The sequence below is a fragment of the Crocuta crocuta genome, unplaced genomic scaffold, assembly GCF_008692635.1.
Source record: "Crocuta crocuta isolate KB4526 unplaced genomic scaffold, BGI_CrCroc_1.0 scaffold11, whole genome shotgun sequence".
Taxonomy (NCBI): Eukaryota; Metazoa; Chordata; class Mammalia; order Carnivora; family Hyaenidae; genus Crocuta; species Crocuta crocuta.
Window position 1 is genome coordinate 3,039,109 of NW_027528624.1, and position 25,344 is coordinate 3,064,452.

The window sequence follows — 25,344 nt, forward strand, 5'->3', positions numbered from 1 at the left end:
GAATTCACAGAAAGTACGTAAAGGGTCGATGAGAAACTGGTAACAGTGGTCTGATCAGAACTCGCTCTCATCTAACTTTTTTCTGTGATGTTTGTTGTGGTTTTTAAACATTTTTTTAAGTTGATTTATTTATTTTGAGAGAGAGTGAGCACAAATAGGTAGGGGCAGGGGCTAGGGGCAGAATCCCAAGTAGGCTGAAAGTGCAGAGCCTGATGTGGGGCTCGAACACACAAACCGTGAGATGATGACCCTAGCCGAAATCAAGAGTCGGATGCTTACCCGACTGAGCCACTCAGGTGCCCCTGTTCATTGTTTTTATACAAAGCATCTGTTGATCTGATAATGTTCAAAGAAATAAGCTTAATTTCAGAATGAGGATGAATGGGTCCAGTTGGACCACCCTCATTCTGAGGTTTAAAGACTATAGAGAGTATTTCATATGGTGCCTCGTCCTTTTCTTTACAAAACATTTTTGAGCCTTAACAATAACAGCAAGTGGCCCAGGACAGAAGATCCCCTAGTCCAGGAATGAGCCATCAATCATTTCTTCATTCCAGAATGGAATATTGGGTAAGGATGGAGAGTGGGATTTACCTAGCAAAGTATTTCTCCTGTGCTTTGTTTTTAAAACAACACTACCTTAAGAGGCAGGTGGTATAATTAGCTTTTACCAATGAAGGAACAGGCTCGGAGGTGAGGCAGCTGATAGAGAGAACACATAGCTACTAACACACAGCCACTGCTTTGTCCATTCCACCAAGAGATACTTAGCACTGGGTTCATTTTGTTCTCTGTGAGACATTTTTTTTAAGACAGTGTGCTATTTTATTAGTGATCCGTCTGAACAAAGTAAGTTTAATTCTGCATTACTGTGAGAATTGAGTCTATGACAGAACAATATATTCATTTATCAGGCATTGGTGAGTTAACAAAATGTATATAAACTGTAAAACTCTTATTAAATGTACCTCTAATACGTCAGAATTCCCAATTGTGTATATAATGGTTATTTATGTATGAAATTAATGCCAGTGGGTAGACCCAACAGTCTCATCTTTATAGAACTTCCAAGTGGCCGGGACACCTGGGCGGCTCAGGCAGTTGAGTGTCTGACTTAGGCTCAGGTCATGATCTCATGGCTTGTGAGTTCAAGCCCCCTGTGAGGCTCACTGCTGTCAGCACGGAGTCTGTCTCCCTCTCTCTGTGCCCCTCCCCCACTGGTGCTCTCTCTGTCTTTCTCTCAAAAATAAACATTGAAAAAAAAAACTTCCAAACGGCCAATTTTATGGCCAATATTTATTCCCATATTACAAAGGGGAATTTTAATTCTTCCTGATTCACCACAGGGTAACAGTACTTGAACACATGTGCCTAAGTCCAGGGTTTGAGTCTCTATTCTGTGAGGTTTAGACAGCAGTTTTGCCAGGAAGATACGAGGAGATGGATGGGCCTTCTCGTTGGAAAAGACTCACAGACCGCCCTGATTGACAGGGCCATGGTCTTCCTGGTGGCAGACCAACCCAGGAACAGGCCACTTTGTGAGGATGGCGTCTGCGGGGTAGTTCAATGATTTGAAGCTTTTGCAGTCTCGGGCTAGGATAGCCACACACCCTCATTTCCACAGTGCGCGTTCCATGCTGGTTTTTCCAGGCGTTAGTGTTATGCCATCACCCGAGATGCTCGCTGTCTTCCTTCTCCCACTGTCAGCTTTGTCTTGTAGAACCTCTGTGATTCTTCTTTTTTCTTCGCTTCTACTGCTGAGCAGCCCCTCATTTGATTACGTTTTTTTGTGGAGATAGATCAGTACAACTGGTCTGATTATAGAAAGGCATTCCTAGGAGTCGACCTTGCTCTTGAAGGTAATTTTACATACATCTACTGGACAGGAGTAATTGGTTTTCATATATTTATAAACATTGAGAATCTGGAGCCCATTTCTCCAGAAAGCTCATGTAGCCATGTCCATTTGTAACACTAGAGAGCAAAAGCAAACACATAGAGGCTATATTCTGTTTTTCTAATGATGTAGACCCTTTCTCCACAGCATTTCTTTTGTGTTTTGAATATAGCATTGCTCTCAGGGAAGACTTTTGTTTTAATTTTCACTCTTCCAGACCTTCTCGTCCATGAGTGCTTGTAACCCAGTCCAAAGTTAAGTCAAGTGGGAAATGTACAGGGCGGGCTGGACTCACAGAAAAGGCTTCCAAGTGCTTCCTCAGTTGCTGTTTGCTCGAAGAGCCCCACTGCGCCCACATCCTAACTACAGAGTCTGAATGAGAGGCAGCATGGAGACCGGGACCTGCCGTAACCAGACGCCCCATCCTGCCTTCCCCGTGTGACGACTCCTCTGTCATACAACTCTGTCTTCCTGCTCTCCTCTCCTCTCCTCTTCTGCCTAAGCTCTCCCTTGCCCTCCCTCTCTTCCCTATTCTTCCTTTTGGTGTCTTCTCCCTTCCATTCCTTTTCTGTGCAAATAAAGAGTAGAGGGAATCCCATACCTTTTGTTCTTTTTATTAAGAACTGAATTTTATTCTAAAAAAATTACTCCACCTTCAAGTTCAAATAGAGGTTCTGCACCAACTTCAACATATATTCTACTGCAGGCATTTTGTTTCAATTAAGAAAGACATTATTTGCAAGTAGTTTTCATTATGAATGTGAGAGGAATAAAGTCGTGCTTCAGCACAAAGATTACTAGAATAATCTAGTAATTACTAGAGTAATCAGTTTCTCATATTTGGGGAGGTTCACCTCTCTGAGTCCCCATCTAATCCATCGTAACCATGGTATTCAAAGTCCTGAGGAACAGAAATTAAAAGAAGTTCAATTAATGAAAACTTAAAGGTAAACCTGTGAGACAAATGGAAATGCTCTCCAGTACAATACAGCTCAAGATAATAAAGCTGTCCCTTTTTTAAAGCTAGTACTACTTTGGCTTTGGATATTATTGGTTCTGTGCTCTGGTCAAGATAGATCATTCCATATGTGTATGCCTGTGAATTTGTCAGTGTAAATGATGACAACATTGTGGTTCACATTTTCTTTTATTTTAATTCAGACACCATCTCTCATTGATGAAATGTGCCTTTATGGTACAGTTATTTTCAAATACATCAACCACTGCTTTTGTCGACCCTTGACTTCATGGGCATGTTGGTCTTTGACCCAGAACTGGTAAATGAACCCTGTAGGGAAATCATTAGAGAATTGGAACAATTGTGGTGGTGAGATCAGGGGTCAAACTATTACCTACCCATAGGAACTTCCGTTTAAATTGGACTCTTGCTTCCCGAAAGCAGGTCATGTGTTCAGGGTGAATACTGAAGGAAGAGTGGACGTAGCACATGTTAGTGCTCATCTCTCAGGATGAGACAAGGCTGTAAGGATCCCAGAGATGTCTGGTTTGTTTTCTTTCATTCCCATGTTTCTCCCGTGTCGTGACAAATGACTGTGGGGTTATCGTCTAGAAGTCAGTTTCTTTCCGTATAAATATTGTGGAAATGCGCTGTAAGTGTAAGGGAAGTGCCTGAATTGGCAATGTGCGGCTTAGTACACTTCCTCAAGCGAGCATTCTTGTGTCTTCAGTAACCTCTTCAGAAAGCACCGCCTTCACCTTGGAAGCCTTCTCATGCCCTCTTCGCAGCATCACCCCACCCATGCCTCAGCCCCCACCGCGGTAACCACTGTTCTGAATAAAGTCAGTGATGTTTCAGAGTCGGTAGTGCTCCTGGTAAGCCATTTTTTATTTGGTCTTTGTGCCGGAAACAATCTTCTCTCTCCACTTAAAAATGTTAAAACATTTTTGCGAAGAAAACGCAAACCTTATTCAAGGAGTTTATATCAGCTTCAGTTTTCACCACCACGTAGCTATTAAAAGAAACGTTAGAAACGAGGAATGTCACGGAGAATGTTCTTTCCTTTGCATTGGGAATTGATTACTCAGAAGTTACCTTTTAAGAATTATAGAAATGAAGAGAAGTTACAGTTCATTTCTTTTCCATTGTGTTTATCGTATTGCTTCTCATATAATTACTATTTTCTTTTCTTTTTTTTTTTTAAAGATTTATTTGTTTGAGAGAGAGAGGGAGTATGAATGAGAGAGGGACAGAGAGCAAGGGGGACAGAGGATCCAAGCTGACAGCAGTGAGCCTGACGCAGGGCTCAAACTCACGAACCGTGAGATCATGACCTAAGCCGAAGTCAGACACTCAACTGACCGACACACCCAGGTGCCCCAATTACTATTTTCTGAGGAGGATATATAATCTCAAGATTTTAAATTTGTCCTGACAAATAATGTATGTTAGGTTTTTTTTAAATTAATTTATTTTTTTGAGAGAGTGAGCACACACACACGAGCAGGCCAGGGTCAGAGAGAGGGAGAGAGAATCCCACCCAACTAGGCTCCATGCTGTCAGCACGGAGCCTGACTCAGGGCTTGATCTCATGAACTGTGAGATCATGACCTGAGCCGAAATCGGGAGTCGGGCGCTTAACTGACTGAGCCACCCAGGCGCCACAATGCATGTTAGTTTTAAAATACCTTCCATTAGATATTTAAATGAAGGAAGTCTTTTTTTTTTAATAGTTTCTTGTCAAGTTGGTTTCCACATAACACCCAGTGCTCATNCTCCCCCATGGTCCTCCGTTAACGTTCCTCCTAATCCACCTATATGTACAAACATATGGTATGTGTCCTTCTCTGCCTGACTTATTTCGCTCAGCATAACACCCTCAAGCTCCATCCGTGTTGCTACACATGGCCAGATTTCCTTCTTTCTAAATGAAGGAAGTCTTAATTCTAAAGATGTTTTGGGGCCAAAACACTATGCTGCTTGCATGATGTTATTATGGTCTTTAACAGTTAGCTTATATCTGGAATCAGGATTCTGGGTTTTTTTCCAAAGAACAGATCACATTTAGTCCTCCTGTGGAAACACTGCTGGTGGTGGCGTTTTGCTACTTTCTGTTCCATAGGAAGATGTGGAAGCTAATTGCGGTGGGGAAGAATTTCATTTTTCATCCAAGCCAAACTAAGATTTTTTTCTGCAAGGAGAGGAAGAAGATTCACTTGGATTGTTAAATGATTTTCATTCGAGAAAGAGTGAACCTTCTGGAAATGCGGCTAGAGTACCATTTTTTTTCTTTCACTCTGGCTTTTTTCTTGCCCTTTCCTTTGTTTGGCGTGGGAGTAGAAATAGAAACAAGAAGGAGAAAGAACCTGGATCAGAGTAGTAGATAGACCAGGCTTTAAGTTCTGGGTACTACACTGTATCCACAGGCTGCACACCTCACCCTCTGAACCTGTTTCTTACATTTTTATCTATAAAATGTAGTTGGTCGACCCTACTTAGTAAGACTGCTATCAGGAGTAAATGACAGAATCACTTGGGTAAAAAGATAAAATAATAGTAGCTGTCATTTGTAATACTCTCTTTGCCAAGCACTATTGCCAGTGCTTTCTTTTAGATCATGGTAAACGTCAATTTAACAACACTTACCCCAGTTTGTCAATGAAGAGATTCAGGCCCTGGAGAGTCTAAGTAATGTGTATAAGGCTGAGTGGCTAGTAATTAGCCGAAGAAAGGAATGAACGAAGTTCACACCACAAAGGCCAGGCTTCTAATCCTGCTTGTCACCAGCTCCCCAGTTCCTGGGTAAGCAGTGTGGTGCCAGGAGGGGTCACCATGACCGTGCAGCTCGCACTCACTGCCGGCCGGAACAGATGGGGTTGAAACTCTGCCTGAGGTGCCCTTAGCCGAGGAAGGGTACAGTTTACCTCCTCAGAAAAGTGCCATGGTTCTGTGGGGCTGCGTCTGCCCAGACGGCCACTTTTCTCTGCTTCTTACAAAGGTGCTTCCTGGCCTAAACATAGGGGTAGAATTCTCCACACTGTTTAGCTTAGGAGTGAAAGGCTAAAATCATTACTAATATTTGTCACATCTGCCAGAAGTTTTGTCCGCCATCCTTGCTGCATTTCTTACGTGCGGTCATTGATCCATTCATTCATCAGAAGCCGTTCTAACCTGTACGTATCATACCCCGTTCATATTCCTCTGCCTTCTGTTACTGTCTCTCGTTTTCCTTCTCTCTCCTGAGTCCCCTCTTTCTTCCTGCCTTTGTGTCCCGCTCTGTGCAATTGTGTATGACACGCGACCAGCTTTTCCATAGGTACAGTGAATTCCTCTGTTCCCAGGAATTTAAATTCAGGCTGCGCCGTATCCCTTATGTTTAAGACCTAAAACAATTACAGATACTTCAGGACTCAGAACTCTATAAAATAAATGATTTATCATATCAAATTGCACGAGGGATCCATCGGAGGTTGAGAACTGTGCTAGATCACAGATGGTATATTTCATGGATTATGATTTCACAAAACAGTCTGTCTTCACAATTTGCCTCTCTTATATTTCCCTCTTGTGAACCCTGTGGGTAGTCATCAGACAGAAGGAAAAAATCCGACGCCTTATCAGTGTAAGTGATAAAACACATTTACCTGCTTTGCTGTTTGGCTTCCCTCTGAATTGAGTCCTGAATTCCTTTGCTGTGTTGGCGGTGGGCGGCCTGCCCAGATCAGGTCACAAGGTAAAGCGGATGTGCGGATCCCGTCTGTGGCTGTGGGAGTTGGCTGTCCTCCGCTGTGCCACGTTATGGTCTCTGGTTTATGGGCCCGTGCATGACAGCTGTTGTGAGTCACCCACAAGGAGATGGAGTGAACACGTTTATAAGTTCACGAAATAGGAGGGAGAACGAGAGAAAACATTGTGTGCGACACGTCAAAGGCTAGAAATTAGAAAACAAAAGATCCGCTTTAAATCACCAAAGGATCTGTTAAGCGGTGTCCTGCTGTTACACAGACTGGGACAGCTCTGCCACGCGGCTTTGCGTGTTGCTCTTCCTTTTATCACTTACAGAGTCATATTCTTATTTACTAAATGGAATGAGATTTTGAGAGAGAGTCACGTGCCTAGAGTGTAAAATAGTAACTGTTAGAAAATGTACTTAAGTGGGTGTGTGGGGGCCTCAGGAGCGGCCACGAGCACACGCACGTTCCCTCTCTCTGTCCCTCTCCCCCGCTTCGTCTCCCCACTTCTTCTCTCCCTCCCTTCCTCCCCCCTCCTTCCCTCTTCTCCTCTCCCCCTCTGTCTTGCTCTCTCCTCTCTCATTTATTCATTCTCTCTGTCCTTTCAGTCCCTTGTGCTAGCGTGTCAATATCGGTGGTGACATGGTTAATAAGCATACCTAGAAAACTGCACTCTGACGTGTCTGTGCCTATAGAGCCTGGGCGTAGTTTCGATGTAAATAATTTAGCCTCTCTCTGGACCTCAGTTTCACATTCTAAAAACAAAGGACCGGAGCAAGTGTTTACTGTGGCTTTTGTTTTAGTTCGGAAAACTCTGTACTATTCCTAACATTTCCTCTAAGTGTTTCTCTTCCAAGGGGGTCAAACTTTCCTTCCTCCATGTTGTTATGTGTGTGTGTGTGTGTGTGTGTGTGTGTACACACATATACAAACAAAAATATTGCTATATTTAGACATAATTGATTTATAACATTAGTTTCAGGTGTATGGCATAATAATTCAATATTAATACATATTTTGAAATGATCACAATAAATCTGATATCCATCACGTACATTGTTAGAAAATTATATTTCTTGTACCGAAAACTTTAGATTTACTCTGTTAGCAACTTTGAAATATATAGTACAGCACTATTAACCGTAGTCTATAATGTAGTCACCATGCTGTATATTACATCTCAATGACTTATTTTATTGCACTCCCTATGTTTTAATACTTCTGGCATGTTTCTACCTGAAATACTGTGTGCGAGCTCCATTAACATCTGCTAAACAGCTCTAAGAATTGATGAAGTATAGTTTGGTTACTGCTAGCACGGATTTGCTGTTGAAGACTAAAAATAGTCTACAAATTTTATTTTTGATCTGTTACTCATGATCTATGTGTATCAGGTTTAGGAATCTTGTGTTTATTATTTATTTCTGTAGACAGAACATTCAGTAGTAAGTTCCTGAGGATATTTATGGCCTAACGTTGTCAGCCATGGACTGCCTGATTATAGAGCTACCAACCAAAAACCTGTAATATGGTGTTTGCAGCAATTGGGAGATTTAACACCACGGATTTCTTGTGTAGGCTACGGTTCATGCACTTACTTACCGTTTCAGATACATTCTCTAGAAAAACCTGCTTTTCCCCACCAGTGTCTAAGTAGGGCCTGTCTGAGTCTCTTACCATTCTTGGACATTTAGCCTCCCTTCTTTTCAGCATTTATTCATGTTCGCTGTACCAATAACGTTAGGTTATTCAAGGGCAATCCTGTTTGAATGCTGAGAATATAGACCAATTGCCAGTATCTAAAGCAAACATGGAGAATTTTCTCTGGGAAGAATTCAACATCAGCTTGACACTAATAATCATGAGTGGTGGGTAATGAGAGGCTGCAAGCCAGTGAAAAGTAATTCTGCAAACATACCTTTCTCGGTAACACGTCAGCACTTAATAGCCTAGCTTCCGCCACCAAGTAACCACACAAAACGGTATTCCAGCATACTAGCCTGTGAGAACAACATTGTTCTTTGGCTGACTTTAAACGTTCTCTTAAAGGAGATGATGTGGAACACTTACTTTAATTTTTCAACTTTATAATTACATGAAAAAGACGCACAAATTATAAAACTGAGAATCATCTGTGAAACAAAATGTTCACTTTCTTGACAGAGGGTGCCAAGTAGGTCAGTAGGTACCTCAGTTGTTATTGCATGCATAGCAAGCTGAAAGGTAAGCTGTTTTGCTACACTTAATAGAAAAGACTAGAAGGAAATGTGGCAAAATGTTAGAATTTGGTTAGCTCTGTAGAGTGGCGCTACTGAGTATTTTTATTTTCTGCTTTGTTTTCTGATGGGTTTCTCATCTGTTTTTAAGAATAATGAGCTGTGCTAATTTAAAATACTAATCTTGTCTATTTTAATAGAAAGTAGATGACACGATAAAATATATTTTCTTGTTGAAGAAAAGTGTATTTTTGTGTTGACTTAGCAAATGGGATCATATTTATTAGTTCATTTCTCCTTTGAATTAGTATCTGTGTTGGGGCTAGTTTGTTTTTCTCTGCTCTCCTTGTATTACAAGGACATAAAATTGAGAAAGAATTGACGATTGCATCTCAGTTTTTAAATTTTTTTTTTTAATTTTTATTTATTTCTAGGAGAGAGAGAGAGACAGCGTGAGCAGGGGAGGGTCAGAGAGAGAGGGAGTCACAGACTGAAACAGGCTCCAGGCTCTGAGCTGGCAGTCAGCACAGAGCCCGATGCGGGCCTCGAACCCACGAACCGCGAGATCATGACCTAAGTGAAAGTCGGACGCTTAACCGACTAAGCCACCCAGGCGCCCCGCATCTCAGTTTTTAAATATTACAGACCTAAATCGCCTATCCTATTAAGAGGAACTGCTAAGAGCTCAAAGACCTGGGTTTGGTTCCTGTAAAAGGTAACGCCTATCTCTTTAAAGACAGGGCAATACATCCCTCTTGTTTTAATGGCTAAAATCAACACCCCTTCCTATCTGGCCTCGCCCCTCCCCTTTTTGTTACTAGGTACAAACTTCAGCAAAATAAAGTTAACACTAAATGTCACTTCATAATTGCAGTAATGATCACACAGCTGTGCTTTCCTCAGTTTATAACACACGTCAGCATCAGTTTAGGGGCTCAGCTTCATTTCCTGCAGACATTCTGCGCAGACTGTTTTGGTGGCGAGAAAGCAGGGTGTCCTGTTGGTCACTGCTGGGGCGCTCGGGCCAGGGGTCGCGGCGTGCCACCTCTCGGCAACGCAAGGCTCGGCTGTGTCATTGCCGGGTGACTCGGTCCTGTATTTATTTACTTGCTTACGGATTTTCTTACTTACTTCTCAGGTATTTTTGTTGGCCAGATTAAGAACCGCTTTATTTATGAGTTGGTGAATTTTCAAGGAGGAACTCTTACACTTAAATGAACCTGTGAGAAGCCCACAGAAAAGCAAGTGCCTGCAGCGCTAATAATGAGAACTGACAAGGCGGCCCTGCTGGGTTTATTTATGACCTTCTGCCTTTGTTAGCTCTTGTGAGAAATTCCTTTCTAACCATAACAATATTGTCGGAGTTTGGCACTGTACAGAGAAATCCTACCGAGCCCCGAGGCCCACGAACTGGCACTCATTCAGCTCGGAACAGATTGCGGGGCTTGCTGGAGTTCTCCATGTTCCTTCTCTCCTCTTTTATTTAATTCATCCGTAGTTTCCACCAGGTTTTATGTACCTGGCTTCAATATATATATGTATATATATTGCTTTTATTCTCCGAACCCGAATCCACCGTTTCCGTAACACAATGTCGTACCTACTTAAGAGCTAAGGAAAATTCGGAAGAGGGCAGGGTCTTGGGAGGCCAGGAGGGACGGGTGTGTCCTGTACAAGGACAGACCATGGGACGTCACATCACATGCTCCGAACTGACGGACTGTTGTGACTCTCCCAACCGTCTCCTGTGGTTACTCCCTCTCAGCGTCGAAGTGAGCTCAGTGGGACAGATTTACCTCAGGTTATGATTTTCTCATACTCTGGTTATTATTTCTACTCCTTTTGGGTACGTTAAGAACCCATTCATTCTAGCTTGTTTCCTCATTTCCCCAATTTCCAAATGCAACAGGACATTTAAAAGCCTCAATTCACAGAGAGAATTGTGTTAAAAATTGTAATTTTCTTTGGAAGTAGAAGAAAATCCATAATGTTCAACCTGTACCTCTTAAAATGAGATCCTTGACAGGAATGTTCTGTATGGACTTACTTAGACCGTGGGAGATACACCCAACCTGAAGCAGTGGTGTTCCGCATTTCTAATAACTGGTCCTGTTTCTTCGGTGTTGCCAACAGTGACAAAACAGTATTCCATTTCAAGTATTGACAGACTCATGACTTCGGTTTCTTCTGAGAACCTGTTCCCAGTGGCAGTTTTGGGGGTGGAGGAGTGGGGATAAGCTCTGTAGGACCCGTTTAACTGCAAGTACCAGTGTCTGCCTTTGCTGTGTTGACCTCTTTGAGGAAGTGGGTTGTTCGGCCCCCGGCCCTGCTATATCAAAAGGCCACACTATTAAAATCGGTATTGATATTTGTGCTTTATTCTACTTACCTCTTAGCTGATTCTCAAAGTCGTCCTCAGCCATCTTACTGAAGAATGTACAAACAGACTTGCTAATGGAAGCCATGAGGAAAACTGTATTAAAATCCTTAGCCTTGAAGCTCCTGGAGGGCTCTGTCCGTGGAGCCTCAAAGTCTTGGTTTCAGCTCAGGTCATGATCTCATGGTTCCTGAGTTCAAGCCCCGCATCTGGCTCTGCACTGACAGCGTGGAGCCTGCTTGAGCTTCTGTCTCTCCCTTTCTCTCTGCCTCTCCCCCACTCATATGCTCACGTGTGCGCTCATGCTCTCTGTCAAAATAAATAAACTTTAAAACAAATAAAATTATGTCTGCTCAAGTACAAGGAAGAAAGAAAAAAATTCTCTCAAATCTAATCACTTAAAATAACCACTGTTAACATTTTAATACCGCTTAGGACTAAAAAAGGCACACATATATTTTATATGTACATAGAAATGCATACATATTCATATAACATTTTACATCAAGTAGATGTTACCTGATTTTCACTCAACAATCTTTTCAATAAAAATTACATTTTTAATATAGAATTTTAATAATTATTACTTATTTTAAATCTTTAGAGAGAGAGAGTACATACACAGTTGGGAGCAGGGAAAGAGGGCAGAGAGACAGAGACAAGGACCAGGAATCTTAAGCAGGCTCCGTGCCCAGCACAGAGCTGGATACAAGACTTGATGTCACAACCCTGACATCATGACCTGAACCAAAGTCAAGAGGCAGACCCTTAACCGAATGAGCCGCCGAGGCGCCCCAGATAATTGTTGTATATTTCAAATAACCCGCTACTAAGTTGACATTTAGGTGATTTCTAACTTTTTTGCCATTTTAACATTTAGCTTTCTATTTTTGTTGTTATTCATTGTCTTAAATGTATTTCTACACTATGTGATATAATAAAGATCATGGTGGTTAATATTTATTAAATAGATTCTCTGTTAAGCTAAATTCTCTCCATATCATTGGGACTGAGATCATTTTATAGGTGAAGAAACCGTGGCATGGAGATGTTAATTCACTTGCCTCGTTTATGCCACTAGGAAGTGATAGAGTGAAGATTTGAATCAAGACTTTGCAACCGGGGCTGGGATTGCCTTTTCCAGTCCCCCTTCGGCATGCAGTGTTTATCGTTGGTAACACTGCGTTTTAAAGTGCCAAAGACTATTTACTTAATAGAATATTGATTGTTAACATACCTATTTGCCTGACACATAATTATCTGGTGAATATTTGTTAAAGAATGGAAGGATGCATTCATGTCTCTATTTACTCACCCTGTTTTATAAGTGAGATGATTTTCTATAAGTCATTTGCAAATTCTTTATCCTGTATTCAAAATGTAGTTTAGGTTACAGAGTGTTAACAAGCAAACCATGTGTCTCAAATGCATGTCTGTTTATATATGTGTGTGTGGGCATTTATGTTCAAAGCACCTATTTATCGAACATGTACATGGCTAATAGTTCTTATCCATAATTCTGTCTAATCCTCACTATATAGCGTAAGTGATATTTCCCCTATTTTTTGGATGGTGAATCTGAGGCTCAGTGAGGGTAAGTAACTTGCCCAAGATTGAGTGAAGAAATCATGGATCCTGGACTCGATTTCAGACCATTATTACTCCCGAATTCATGATTTTTACCACTCTGTTATTACTGTAAACCTATATTCCAGTAAATATTTAATGAGCACTTACATGCTTGGTGCTTCGGTGCTTTATGTACAGCAACTCATTTAACCCTCTTATCAACACTGTGAGGTCATAACTTTTATTGTCCCCGTACTAAGTACAGATGAGGGGTGGAGGCTTCTGCGTCTCTGTCATTGCCCAAGTCCTTGGAATTTGCAAAGGAAGAGCTGGGTTGGGGTCAGCTGTGTGGTTCTAGAGCCCAGATTCTTTGTACCCATCATTGCCCCCATCTGAAAAGATCATTGATACAATACGAAGGTTAAAAAAAACAAAAACAAAAAATACCCCAGCTAACATCTAATGAATGCTTTTAAAAAGTGATTTTCATTAGAGGAGAGGAATATGATATAGAGGTTTAGAAGACTTTACGGCCCTTGCTAGGGATTTACAGATTGATGCCTGGAGTTTAAGTCCAATTTTATTTCAAAACTTATAATTTACTGGGATAAAAGAAGAATTAGGCCATGTGATGGGCTTGTGAGTCAGCTTACTGAGGTCCCTTCCCTGGTCAGAGGTTTTAGAAGGCAAAGGGAATGTGAATTTTATCCTTTCGCCATTCAGAATCCTATATCTGAATTTGTTTATGCTGTCTTTGAGACTGCTTATAGTGGACTACAGTGCCCATCAGAGAAACTCTTCATTCTCCTCGTGGGCCCTGAAATGTGCTCCAAATGACAGGATAACTACTTGTAAGTGTGAGGCTCAGTGACACCATTGCACGGTACATAAGTGGCTCTGTTGAGAGGTAGTGTGTTTGAGTGTGAAACAGGCTGGCCTTCCAGACTTAATTCAGGCCCTTACTGATGATGATATCATCATCATCATCACCATAATCATTATTAGTATTTACAGGTTTCTTTCTGAAACCCTGAACAGGCTTATGACCACCTCCTTTTGAGAAGTAGTTTTTGAAGTAATAGGTTATAAAATGGTTATATGCTCTTAGGAAAAATTATGATATAAAATTGCACTTGAGTGCTAGCCCTTGGGGTGTTAAGTGACCGGCTGCCCCTTACATAGACGGAAAACGACTCACTTTGGAAACCTCTTATCTAAGTGGTTCTGTGAATTGTAACAGAAAATAAGAAAAACTCATGTTTTTAACTTTGACTTTGGGGGGATGTACTGAAGAATGTGTCATATTCCACTTTAAAATATAAAAATAGTCCTCACAAAACATTTCCATCTGTAATGTAGTGAGGCTAATCATGTAAAAAATTTTCTGGATTCTCTACTTTTTTCCTAAAGAACTCAGAAGTCTTAAAAATAATTTCCATGAAAATATAAAAATTTCAGCTTTCTTTTATATTGAAACCATTAAACTATTTCTATTTTTAATGAGATAATTTTAATCTGTCTTTAAATACTGAAGAAATGGAATAACTCATTTGTAGATATTTTTGATTATTATTAGAAGAGGAGATAGTCATTCAAAAAAAGAAATTGGAATTTGAGCTAATGTGGCCTTAGTATTTATTGCATCATTAATTCTATTTAAAGAAATGTTTTAATGTTTATTTTTGAGAGAAAGAGAGAGAGAGAGGAAGCTCATGTGCAGGAGAGGGGCATAGAGAGAGAGGGAGACCCAGAATCCGAATCTGAGCTGTCAGCACAGAGCCCGACGCGGGGCCCAAGCTCACAAACTGCGAGATCATGACCTGAGCCAAAGTCAGATGCTAAGCCAACCAAGGCGCCAAACCCCACGTCAGTTTTATTTTTAACTTCTTTAAAACAAGAGTGATTCAAATGCTGCGTCTAAAGACATAACTTATTATGAGGAACTCATGTCTTTTGAACGCCATGCCCTTCACAGTTCCTTCTCGATTGCTCTGTCCCTTTTATTGACCCATTGGCGAAATAAACATGATGATCCCCACTTTGTAAACAAAGGATTAGGTTGTCTTGCCCACAGCTGATCCTTGACGGCACCCAGCTTCAGGAGCCCCTTACATCCAGCACTTTTCTACTGCAGCACGGCTTTCTCTCTGTGCCGACATTTTGTTATTGACAGAAATATGGTAGAAAGTCCGTATTCACGGAGTGCAGGCAGCCCTTGCCCCTCTCATTGAAGCGCTTATGAATGAGTGACCCAGCAGGGCCACCTGCAGAGGGAAAGGACTACCTCCTCCAGGCAGAGTTTGCTTCTCCTTTAGCTACTGTTTGGGTTTGTTTTCAGACCCAGTTCCCACCTCTTAGTGGATTTGGCTGTAGGGCCGGCAGAGCCCTTGTCACTANCACTCCCCGAGTCTCCCTGCTCCCTCACACTTCCCCCATTGCACACTCGGGCACACCTAACTCCAGTCCTGCCACACCCATCCTTTTAACTTACTGTTTCTTATCTAATTCTCTCAACAACTGTCTTTGGCAGGTACTGGTGTTTCCCCTCGTTTACAGATGCGCGAAGCAAAGCACAGAAAGATTATTAAATATGCCGCCCGGTCACTTAACAAGTGGCAAAGCCAGCGTGTGAATGTAAGCGGTCTTATTCCAGAGCTCCCACCGTGGAGCATGCTAGCTTCACTCCTCTATTGCCTCTTCTCCTCTATCGATCATGTATTAGTGCATTGGCTTTGGGGGGTTGTTTTGTATCAACATTTTTTTTTTGTGAGATTCATGTTAATATTTTTAACTGCAGCTCATTCCGTTTCACCACTGTGGAGTGTCCCATTTTCTGAATACATCTCTATTTTATATTGCTGGAAAGCTAGACTGTCTCGTTTTTGTTGTGACAGTCCTGAAACAAGGTTTCAGTGCACGGATGTGTCTCCTTATGTACCTGTGCCAGAGGGCACACTAAGACGTGGACTTCCTGGGTCACAAGGTAACCGTACCTTCAGCTTTACAAAAGTGTGCTTACAGAGTTTTGTCCAGAGTGAGCATACAAATTTATACTCCCACTAGCCATGCCTGGAAAAGCAGAAAGTGCATATTTTTTTCTCTCCATTGTTTTTTTTTTTTTTTTTTATGAAACTTCAGTTGGAAGTATTATTTCATTTATTGTTGATAAGAGTATCACCTAATCATCTTATAAAGGAACTTGAGTTACACTGAAAGACATATAGAAAAGAATTAACTGGCTTGACCATGTGAAAGTTAATGGAGACAGGACAGCCTTTCCTTACAAAAGAATCCCAAATAATAAACGTAGATGGAACGAAGGAAATAGAAAGCCAACGTTAGGGCACTGGAGTCCTGCTGCAGGCAAGGTCCACTGACAAATGCTAATTCACATTGTGGGCAAAACTTGAGAAACAGGATAACTCACATCGCTTCAAATATATCCGCCCCCCAAATATTTACCTATTCTGTTCGCTTTTAACACACACCCACAAAGTCTTTGATGCTCATCCAGGAGGTGGAATTAATTCCCCTCCTTCGGGTGTGGGCTGGGCTTCGTGACTCCCTTCTCCTGAATGGGAAATAGAAAAGGTGAGAAGTAACTTGCCTGTGGAGAAACCTGGGAGGCCTCACCTTAACCAAGTGATCGCAGGTACTGTCACCTCTCATAAGGCATGTTTATATCCTACCCATACGATGCCTTGTAAAGGGAACTGCACATCTGTGGTTCTTTCCCCAAATCTGTAACCTCAGCCTCGTCATAGGAAGACACCAAGCAAGCACAAATTGAAGGGCGAACGCACCACGGTTACGTAAAATGTTAGCATGAGGGAGCCTGGGTGAAGGGTGCGTAACAACACCCCCTAAGTACTCTTTGCCACTTTTGTATTAAGTCTAAATTTCAAGATAAAAATTTTTGAAAAACCCAATGAGGGGTCAGAACAAGCATATATGTTCTTATGGTTCATGTGAATAGGGAAAATGTCAAAGTAACTAAGTTTTAGTATTGCTGTATAAGTAAAACTTCTTTCTATTCCACGTAGACTCAGTACAATTTGTGTGTTGCTCTGTTTTTTTTTTTAAGTTGCTAATTTATTTGCAGTTCCTATAGGTCTTACTATTTCAAAGTAGCTCATTGCTATATGCCGAAGAAATAAATGTCTCCTGAGGGTTCATGCCTTTTTGTTTTTAAGTTTTATTTTCAGAATTTCTACGTGCTAAGCATTACACTTCTAAGATAAACAGTAGTTTTTCACCATGAGAGACGCAAAAGGTGGTGTTGATTGCTTTTCTGTTATAAAGATTTATGATACGCTTTCAGCAATAAAAACTGGTATCAGTAGACAAACTCTAAATCTTACATATTTACAGATCTTGTTAGTTTGTCAATTTGCTTTCAAAGCACATGGGTCATTCATACCTTAGAGTTTCTTACCTGACGTTGATATTTGTGCAGCACAAGCCCATAAACCCGTACCCTCTTCCGGCGTGTAACAAGCTGGTCCTTCCCCCTTCGTAACTGCGTGTCTCAGGAGTCGTCACCAGCGGTTTGGGGGCAGGGAATATAAAGAACATCATCCATTAGGGGCGCCTGGGTGGCTTAGTCGGTTAAGCGTCCGACTTTCACTTAGGTCATGNAGACACTGCAGTACTATTTTAAGGGTAAGGTATATATATTTCAGCTCACTTACCCATTCAGTGATTCTTACACATGACTGAAAATGAGCTACAGTCTGGAAAACACGCCACCCTTTAACCTGGACTGTAGTTATCGAGGTCTTTGTGGTCGTTCCTTTATGTGTTAAATTTTACACGACGCTAAAATATATGGCTCTTTATAAAACGTTTTCCCGGTGTATTCGTAAAGCGGTACCTGTAATTGTAGCCGTGTTCTCAAGGCATTCTTCGTTCCTAAACACTTGAAAACATGATTGTTTTCTTTCAAGTGTTTAGCACTTCCTTCTTGGCACTCCTCTGCATTCCTTCTCCTCCGATCGCACTGGAAGTCATCTTTGAGACGGCTGGCTGGCTCCCTGGCTTCTGAGTGCAAGCCCAGGCTGCCTGCCGGGGCACATGGAGGCGGTTCATGGCCCCCCCCCTCAGCCTTTTTCCTGGGTTCCCAGTGCGCTTCTCCCCCGGCAGCTTCTCCCCACTGCTCCTCAAGCGACAGCCCGCCCACAGCGCTCGCCCTTCCACATTGTTCCATCTGCCTCCAGGCTCCTGCCCACCACTCCTCCAGAGGGCACACCTTGGCTGCTGGTCGGGGCGTCTCAGACGGCAGCCCCCGGGGCCAGCGCGCACCGCTGAGGACACACTGCTGTGTATTCCGTCCACACCACTTATGATCCGCCCCTGCACCGCAGAACCTCTTCCTTTCTTAGGAACCGACCTGGCTGGAGTCTCTTCATTGAGACTCTGCGCAAGTGGACGTTGAAGTGTACGGGAGCGCGGTACAGGCCGGTTTAAACATAAGACGTCAGTCACATTTTTTTCCACCTCCTTTTCCACCACCTCTGTCTCCCGCACCCCACGGCTTCACCTGCAAACCTTAGCTAGCGCGTGCCTGCCTGGGGGTGGCACTCCGTACGGAGACCTCGCCCCAGATTACTCGGGATTCTCACTTTATTCTGTAGTAACCTCATAGGTGGTCTGTCATTTGTATTAATAGGTGTATTCTTTAAGATGCCATTGCTCTTAGAATAGCAACGGGCCAGCAGTTATTCACACATGAGTCTTTTTTACTGTTTTCAGCACCGACGTCTGACGTCGACTTCGACTTGAGGCTAGGAAGGGTCTGGAGGCTCCTGGCTATGTTGGACGATGAAATCAGTGAAGAAACCTTTGGGTAGGAACAACAGATTGGAGCTGATAAGATGCTACAGCTTCGGGGCGCCTGGGTGGCTTAGTCGGTTAAGCGTCTGACTTTCGCTTAGGTCATGATCTCACGGTTCGTGGGTTCGAGCCCCGCGTCGGGCTCTGTGCTGACTGCCAGCTCAGAGCCTGGAGCCTGTTTCAGTCTGTGACTCCCTCTCTCTCTGACCCTCCCCTGCTCACGCTCTCTCTCTCTCTAGAAATAAATTTAAAAAAAACTTAAAAAAAAAAAAAGATGCTACAGCTTCATCATGTAAGAAAATATATACAGTATCTCTGGTACATGGAAGGTGCTAAATCAATGGTAGTAAGAGTTGTTGCAAAAAAAATCATCATTATTATGTTCATTATCATTATCATTTGTGAGGACGGTCCTAGGAGTGTAACCAAGCAGGGCAAGGTTGGTTCCAGATGAAAGTTAATCCCAGATTCCATATAATGCAAAACAAAACAAAACAAAAGAAACCAAAAGGAGATTTTCTTACCAAATAGTTTTTCAGTTCAAGACTGCCCATACTGTGGTCAAGGGTCTGTTTGTGGCTCTTTCCAGCCTACATGACATCTTGAGACTGTTGTTAATAGTGGAAGAACAGAGAATCTCCCTGGGCAGAGTTCAAAAACCGAGAATAATTTAGGATACCCCCTGAGGCTTGTGCTGTGGAAAAAAATTCCCTGACATGATGCATATTTCATACTTCTATTGTTTACCACGTCTACATTTAGAACGCAGCACATTTTATATCAGGAGTTCTAACCCAAGGACCTTTGAAGCTTCTATTTTAGGTGCTGATTTTTCAAAATCAAAGGAAATGTAACCACTTTAACAATTGTTGCTTATGATAGTATGTGTGACTCTGAATCCTGCTTCTGTAAAGTATCAGTTTAGTTGATTACCCTACAAATGTCCCTTTGAAATGAGAGTTACGCATAATGGAATCTTGGCTGGAGAAAAAGAAAAAGAAAGTGGTTCTCATTACAATGAATTTTGACTCATGAATTTTCTTTGCATTTATCCTTGGCTTTGGCTAGGGGTTTGTCATTTGTGGGGCTTGTGACTATGTTTAAATTAACATCAAACTTTTTTTTGTTCCAGTTGGCCTCATACATCTTAAGGCTATGTGTTATATATAGTGTCAGCATATAAAGAAGAGATAAATATTTATTATTTGGACATGTTTAAATAGAAAGTGATATATATAACTTGGAAAGAAGATGCTCTTAGAGCCTAAAAATTAGTGCTTTGGAGGATTTTTTCCCACGGATTCTGTCTTTCTGTGCTTTTGCATTTTTTTATTCGTTCAGACAGGAAGCCTAAGCTTTTAACTCGTTTGCTGTCTAGACAAACGAAAACAGCAGGGACTTGGGTGGGCTGCACGAGAAGAAACCCACAAACATAGTAGAGATTAAACAGAGTCACCGCAAGGTTTTCCCTTTGTGTGGACGTGTCAGTCAAATTCTTGACTCAATTCTAATATCAGTTTCAAGGTGTATTTGTATCACATGTCCAAAATGATACTTCTAAAATAAGGTTGGAAGGTATGAGGTGATTTTACAGTGTGCCCAGCATCAGTTTCTCAAGAGCTAAGCATCTAATGAGGCTGGGGGTGGTTAGCCTCAGGGATGTTAATTGGAAACAGAGGGCTGAGAATTCACTGCTAAATCTTAAGAGCGCGAAGTCAGTAGTTTTCACTAGAGCATTTATGGTAAATATTTAGAAGGATTTGCATGTGCTGGCTTGCTCTGCGTGCTGTTTGCAGCTGTATTTTACCGCAGAGCACATAAATTCGGCGACAGTCACCAGAGCAGCCAGTCAACCCATCTCTCTTTAGCACCACACTTGACACAAGGAGTCACCGCCCTTAAGAAAGTTAGAGTCTAGTTAGAGAGAGAAAAAGAAAAAATGCGCGTCTGAATTTTATACCTGAAATTCTAAAAAAGAGAAGAGACACTATTCCTGCTTTGGAAGATGACGGAGAGACATTTTTTAAAAGACCACTGAACTGGCATTTTAACCTGTGCGCCAAACCCATGGGAAGTCACAGTGAGAAATCATTAACTGTAGCCTATTAAAATCCTTAAACAAGAGACCTGAACTAGTCTCACTGATTGAAATATCTTCTCTGTTTCTAATTCAGTGTTTATCCTCATGTTCTCTTGGGGCGCTTCTGAGCAAGCGATGCCCAAATGTGTGCACTGCTCTGCAGTTTTCTATCAGAAACCGATCCAATGCTATCAGCTCATTGTATTGAGGGCCGCAGCTTAGAGTATGTTGGAGTTGATTTGCTTTTCTTTAAAAACCCACTTATTTAATTAAACAAGGGAGTACGTTTTCTAACGTATTCCCAGGTCTTTGAAGACAGTAAGACGTCCCCAGCATTGCCTGGATTTATCCTTTAGGAAGCTAACTTACTAGCTAAGTTGAATACCATCAAAACCAAAGATGCCTCTTGATGTAGTGAGTCATAATATATTAAACATATTTTTAGGGAGGATCATCTGCAATATGTAGACACGAAAGAATGTTTATACTTGATGTTGTATGCTTGTTACATGTATGTGTAGATCTCTAAAAATTCTTCCTGTGCTCCTTCTTCATGGCATGTTCCCAAATACATCCCTCTGTCCCTGCCCTTCCCCACCCTGCCTGTCCCATTGTATTGAATCTGGACCATATCTGCGCTCTGTGTTAAGTCGTAAGTGTGTCTCTTGTCAGAGCTGCTAGCATTGTTACTGCTCCCCGGTGGCATTTCATTCTCCGTGCGGTGAAATCTCCTGTACTCCTCACTCAGATCAGAATGAAAATTTTACATGGGCGGAGAGATGATGGTTGCGGAGGGAAAGCCTTTGCAGGGAACTTTCATTTAAATTAAATTTTATTTTTTTTTTTTAATGTTTTTTTATTTATTTCTAGGAGAGAGAGAGAGAGAGAGACAGCGTGAGCAGGGGAGGGTCAGAAAGGGAGTCACAGACTGAAACAGGCTCCAGGCTCTGAGCTGGCAGTCAGCACAGAGCCCGACGCGGGGCTTGAACCCATGAACCACGAGATCATGACCTAAGCGAAAGTCGGACGCTTAACCGACTAAGCCACCCAGGCGCCCCTAAATTAAATTTTAAAGTAAAACAAGCCTTTCTTTTTTAAGGCATTGATTTTCGGAAAATAAATTAACCATTGGCGGCAGAAGTTAGATCATTTTGGGGGTGCTGGAAAGCATTCAGTATTCTGAGTGATGTCACATACTGAAAACCCAACTTGATAGCTAGATTTTACCAACTCCCCTCATCCCAGCAGATACCGAATTTACTGTGTATGAGCCCAGGAAGTCATCGCCTCACCCGTCACTCCATCGATACAAAGCAAAGATGCAAAGGGAATGCTTGGGGCAGGGGGCTCTAGCCCCTTAAAAGAGTCCGCTCTGCAATTACGTTACCTGCCAGCTTTCCAGCAAGATAAATGAAGCACTGTAGCTTGAAGGTGCCTTGGTCAGAATGAGATGCAGTAAGGTCTCTCTGTTCTTTACAGGCATCATAGATCTGATAGTACTTATAAAAGAAGAATAGAGTTGGTGCCCTGCTGACTAAATTGTCCTCTAGAGGAGTATTAGTTACAGAGCTTCTTTGTTAAGTAGGCTGAATGTTTAAGCCACTGTTGAACTTCTTTTATTAACATGTTTTAAGATAGCTATACGTGCAGATACCCTAAGTGTCTGCAGGGCGGGAATGTTCCTCTATAATTTACATATAAAAGTTACGTGTATGTGTAATAGTAATATAGAAATTATATCTTTTTATTACTCTTCTGTTGCACCGAGGTCTAGTCAGCACTGAAATTCTGATGACATGTTGAACACTAAGAAAGCCACCGTTTTTATATTTTTCTCTTGGTATTTCCTTGATCACCTTGTTGAATAACAGAAATGTTTTTCATGCTTTTGCAGCTTGAAGGAAGCTTTCCTAACACCCATTTGTGTCACTTGTTCAACCATAACTTGGAATTTTAAGGGAGGACAGGGAGGGAATTTATAGGTCGTGCAGAGAATTTTACAAATTTCCAAGTAACAATTTGGTTTTTTTTTTATGAAGAAAGATATGCATTAGATTATTTAACTTCAAGTAATGATGTTTAAAAAAATTGAATCTACGTCAAAGGCTTTTCTATGTTTAATCCCATACATAGTATAATAAAAGATAATAGTTTTATATCTAGTTATCTATTAAATTTTTTTCCTGTAAAGAAGCATGAAACGCCTGTCCCCCCAATCTCCCCCCACTGTTTCTTGCCCGATGGTCGTTTATTGACAATGCATGTTTGTTAGGTGTCCGCGCCTACACAGGCCCGCCAGCCACCCTCGTGGGGGCTCCCGGCTTACCCCGCTCCTGCACAGAGAACGCAGCTCTCTCCGGCTCCCGTTCAGTATTTTCCTGGTGGATGTAGACGTGGAGTCAGTCCCTGTTCTTGGCGGAGCTCCCAGAATTCCTGACATACAGGGTGTCACCATGTGGTTCAACTGCGGCCTAGCTCCCTCCAGTTTACCCCAAGGAAGAGGAGAAGGCAAGAGAGGCCGTACTAGAAATATCTCAGCTCTCAGTCAGGGTTAGCCGGCTTTTTTGAAAGGGCCCGACAGTAGACATTTTAGGCTTTCTGGGCCATGGGGTCTCCATCACAGTCTCCTCGCAGCCCTGAAGCAGCCGTGGACGATTCGTAGAGGGAGGGCGGTGACGGCGTTCAATAAAACGTTACGGCGCTGAAGTTCAGATTTCAAGTATTTTTCATGTATCACAAAGTATTACGCTTGATTTTTTTTTTCTTAGTCATTTAACAACATTTGGCTTGTGGGCAGAGCAAACACTGGCAGGGTCCCGTTTGAGCCCCCAGGCCGGAGCTTGCAACACCTGCTTTGACAAGCCCCACCTGTGTGTCCCTTTGCAGTTCTGTGAATGGGCTACATCCGGTTAGGAGGGGGATGCCTTGTGAGCAAGTACTTAAACCCCAACCCCTCTTACACACCTCTGCTCCTGTCCTAGCTCTGAGGCTGTGCCCCTGAGGAGGCAGCAGTGGGCCNGCTCTTTCAGCAGGCCCACGTGTATGTGCGTGAACACTGCTAATTTCAGTCTTGTTTCTAGAAACTCAGAGAATTGCCTTCATTTCTGAAGTGTGAATACTTTCTACATTGTATATTGCCTGTCACTCTCTTAATAACCTTTCTCTCTTTCTGACCCTGCTTCGCAAAAGTTGCGCTCGGTTCCGAAAGTCTGAATTGAACTGTTGTAAAACTGGGTACTCAAGTGAAATACAGTGTTTTATCAGCTGAATATGTGCAAAATCATGCAGCTTGCGTGTCCTGCCTAGAAATGTTAATATATTTTATTCTCTGAATTCTGAAAATATGATTGAGTGTTCCCCATTTTATTTTGGAGATTTGATGATACTTTCTCTGGTGGAGATATGTTCAATCTACCCTGATACCATTGCGTTTATGTTTGTTACTCTAAACCTAGAAGTGATTCTTAGATGTTACTCTTCTTAGCATAAGAAATTTTTGTTTTCTGTAACATGCATTTTTGTGAGGTTTTATAGCTATTTGAGACTGTATTTTTAATCATGGGCATTTTCACTGTTAAGAAAGAGAAGCCCATTATATGATATAAGAGATGGTTAACAGATCAACTTTCCAGGAGACCAGGACCCTGGCCCTGAGTTTGCTTTGCGAAATTTCGGGGGACCCCGAAGACCCATAACCAGCTATGCTCTACCCGGTCCTGTTGGTGCTTCCTGGTCTAGATCCAGTCTACCTCCACCAGTTTTCAAAGCCCTCGTTTTAGAAGTCCCAGTAGTAAGCAGTGAGGTAAAATTAAGCATGAATAAAGTGGAATGCGTAGAGAGTATAAATTAGAATTAAATATGCTTTGTAGACAACAGCAGAACCTGCCATTTATGATCCCACTCGGCAGCATTTGGCCCTAGACCATCCGGACAAATAATTTTATACTGCAGCCCGGCTTTTAGAACTTGGCCAGCACTAGCTCCAGGCCCCACCCGGACCTCCAGACTCTCAGTGACCTGGGAGCGCCCCCCAGTGGGTGACCCATCCTGGGCCCTGGCCCCACAGCAGCGAGGAAGGCCGGACGAAAGTCTCTTCCTTTCATCCTGACGAGGGTGCAGAAGATTCCTCTCTCTCAGCTTCCCTTCATCCTCTTGAGTGAATGGTTCTGTCCTCCTCAGTGGTGTAAACTCCATCAGTAACTGACTAACTGAGCTGTAGTTTCTGTGTCTCTCAAATGGCAATTTTAATAACTGCCTTATTGAGTGTTAGGAACAAATTCTAGTTGGCATGAAAAATTGTTTGTTTAGCTTAAAATTGTTATAAAAAGTGAGGCATTAGAACCCACTTTCTGCCAACATAACCTCAAAGGGATTTATTTTCACAGGATCATACAAACATATACACATAACTACTTCATCATCATGGTACTTACAATTACTTAAGATGTAAGTATTTCTTACCACGAGGTCTGGTTAAAATGTTGCTGTCCCATTCGAATGTAATAGTTCGAAATTCACATAGTCCTTCAACGTGGACTCTAAATAGAAGGATCCCAAACTATAGTTTCCAGTTTATGGACGCCATCATTCCATTGAGATGGTAAGTCACCACCCAAAGTGCTGTCTCCTGTAACTCTTGGAACGGGTTTGTTGGACTAGGTGCTGGCAGCTACACGAAAGCTGC

The 25,344-nt window shown here is 42.1% G+C and overlaps 1 protein-coding gene across 8 annotated transcripts in view; it reads left to right on the plus strand.

Annotated features, from left to right (window-relative positions):
* The window catches only part of ARID1B (AT-rich interaction domain 1B), a 291,898-nt gene that overhangs the window by 139,430 nt on the left and 127,124 nt on the right, over positions 1-25,344 (plus strand). The gene's annotated exons all lie outside the window — the stretch shown is intronic.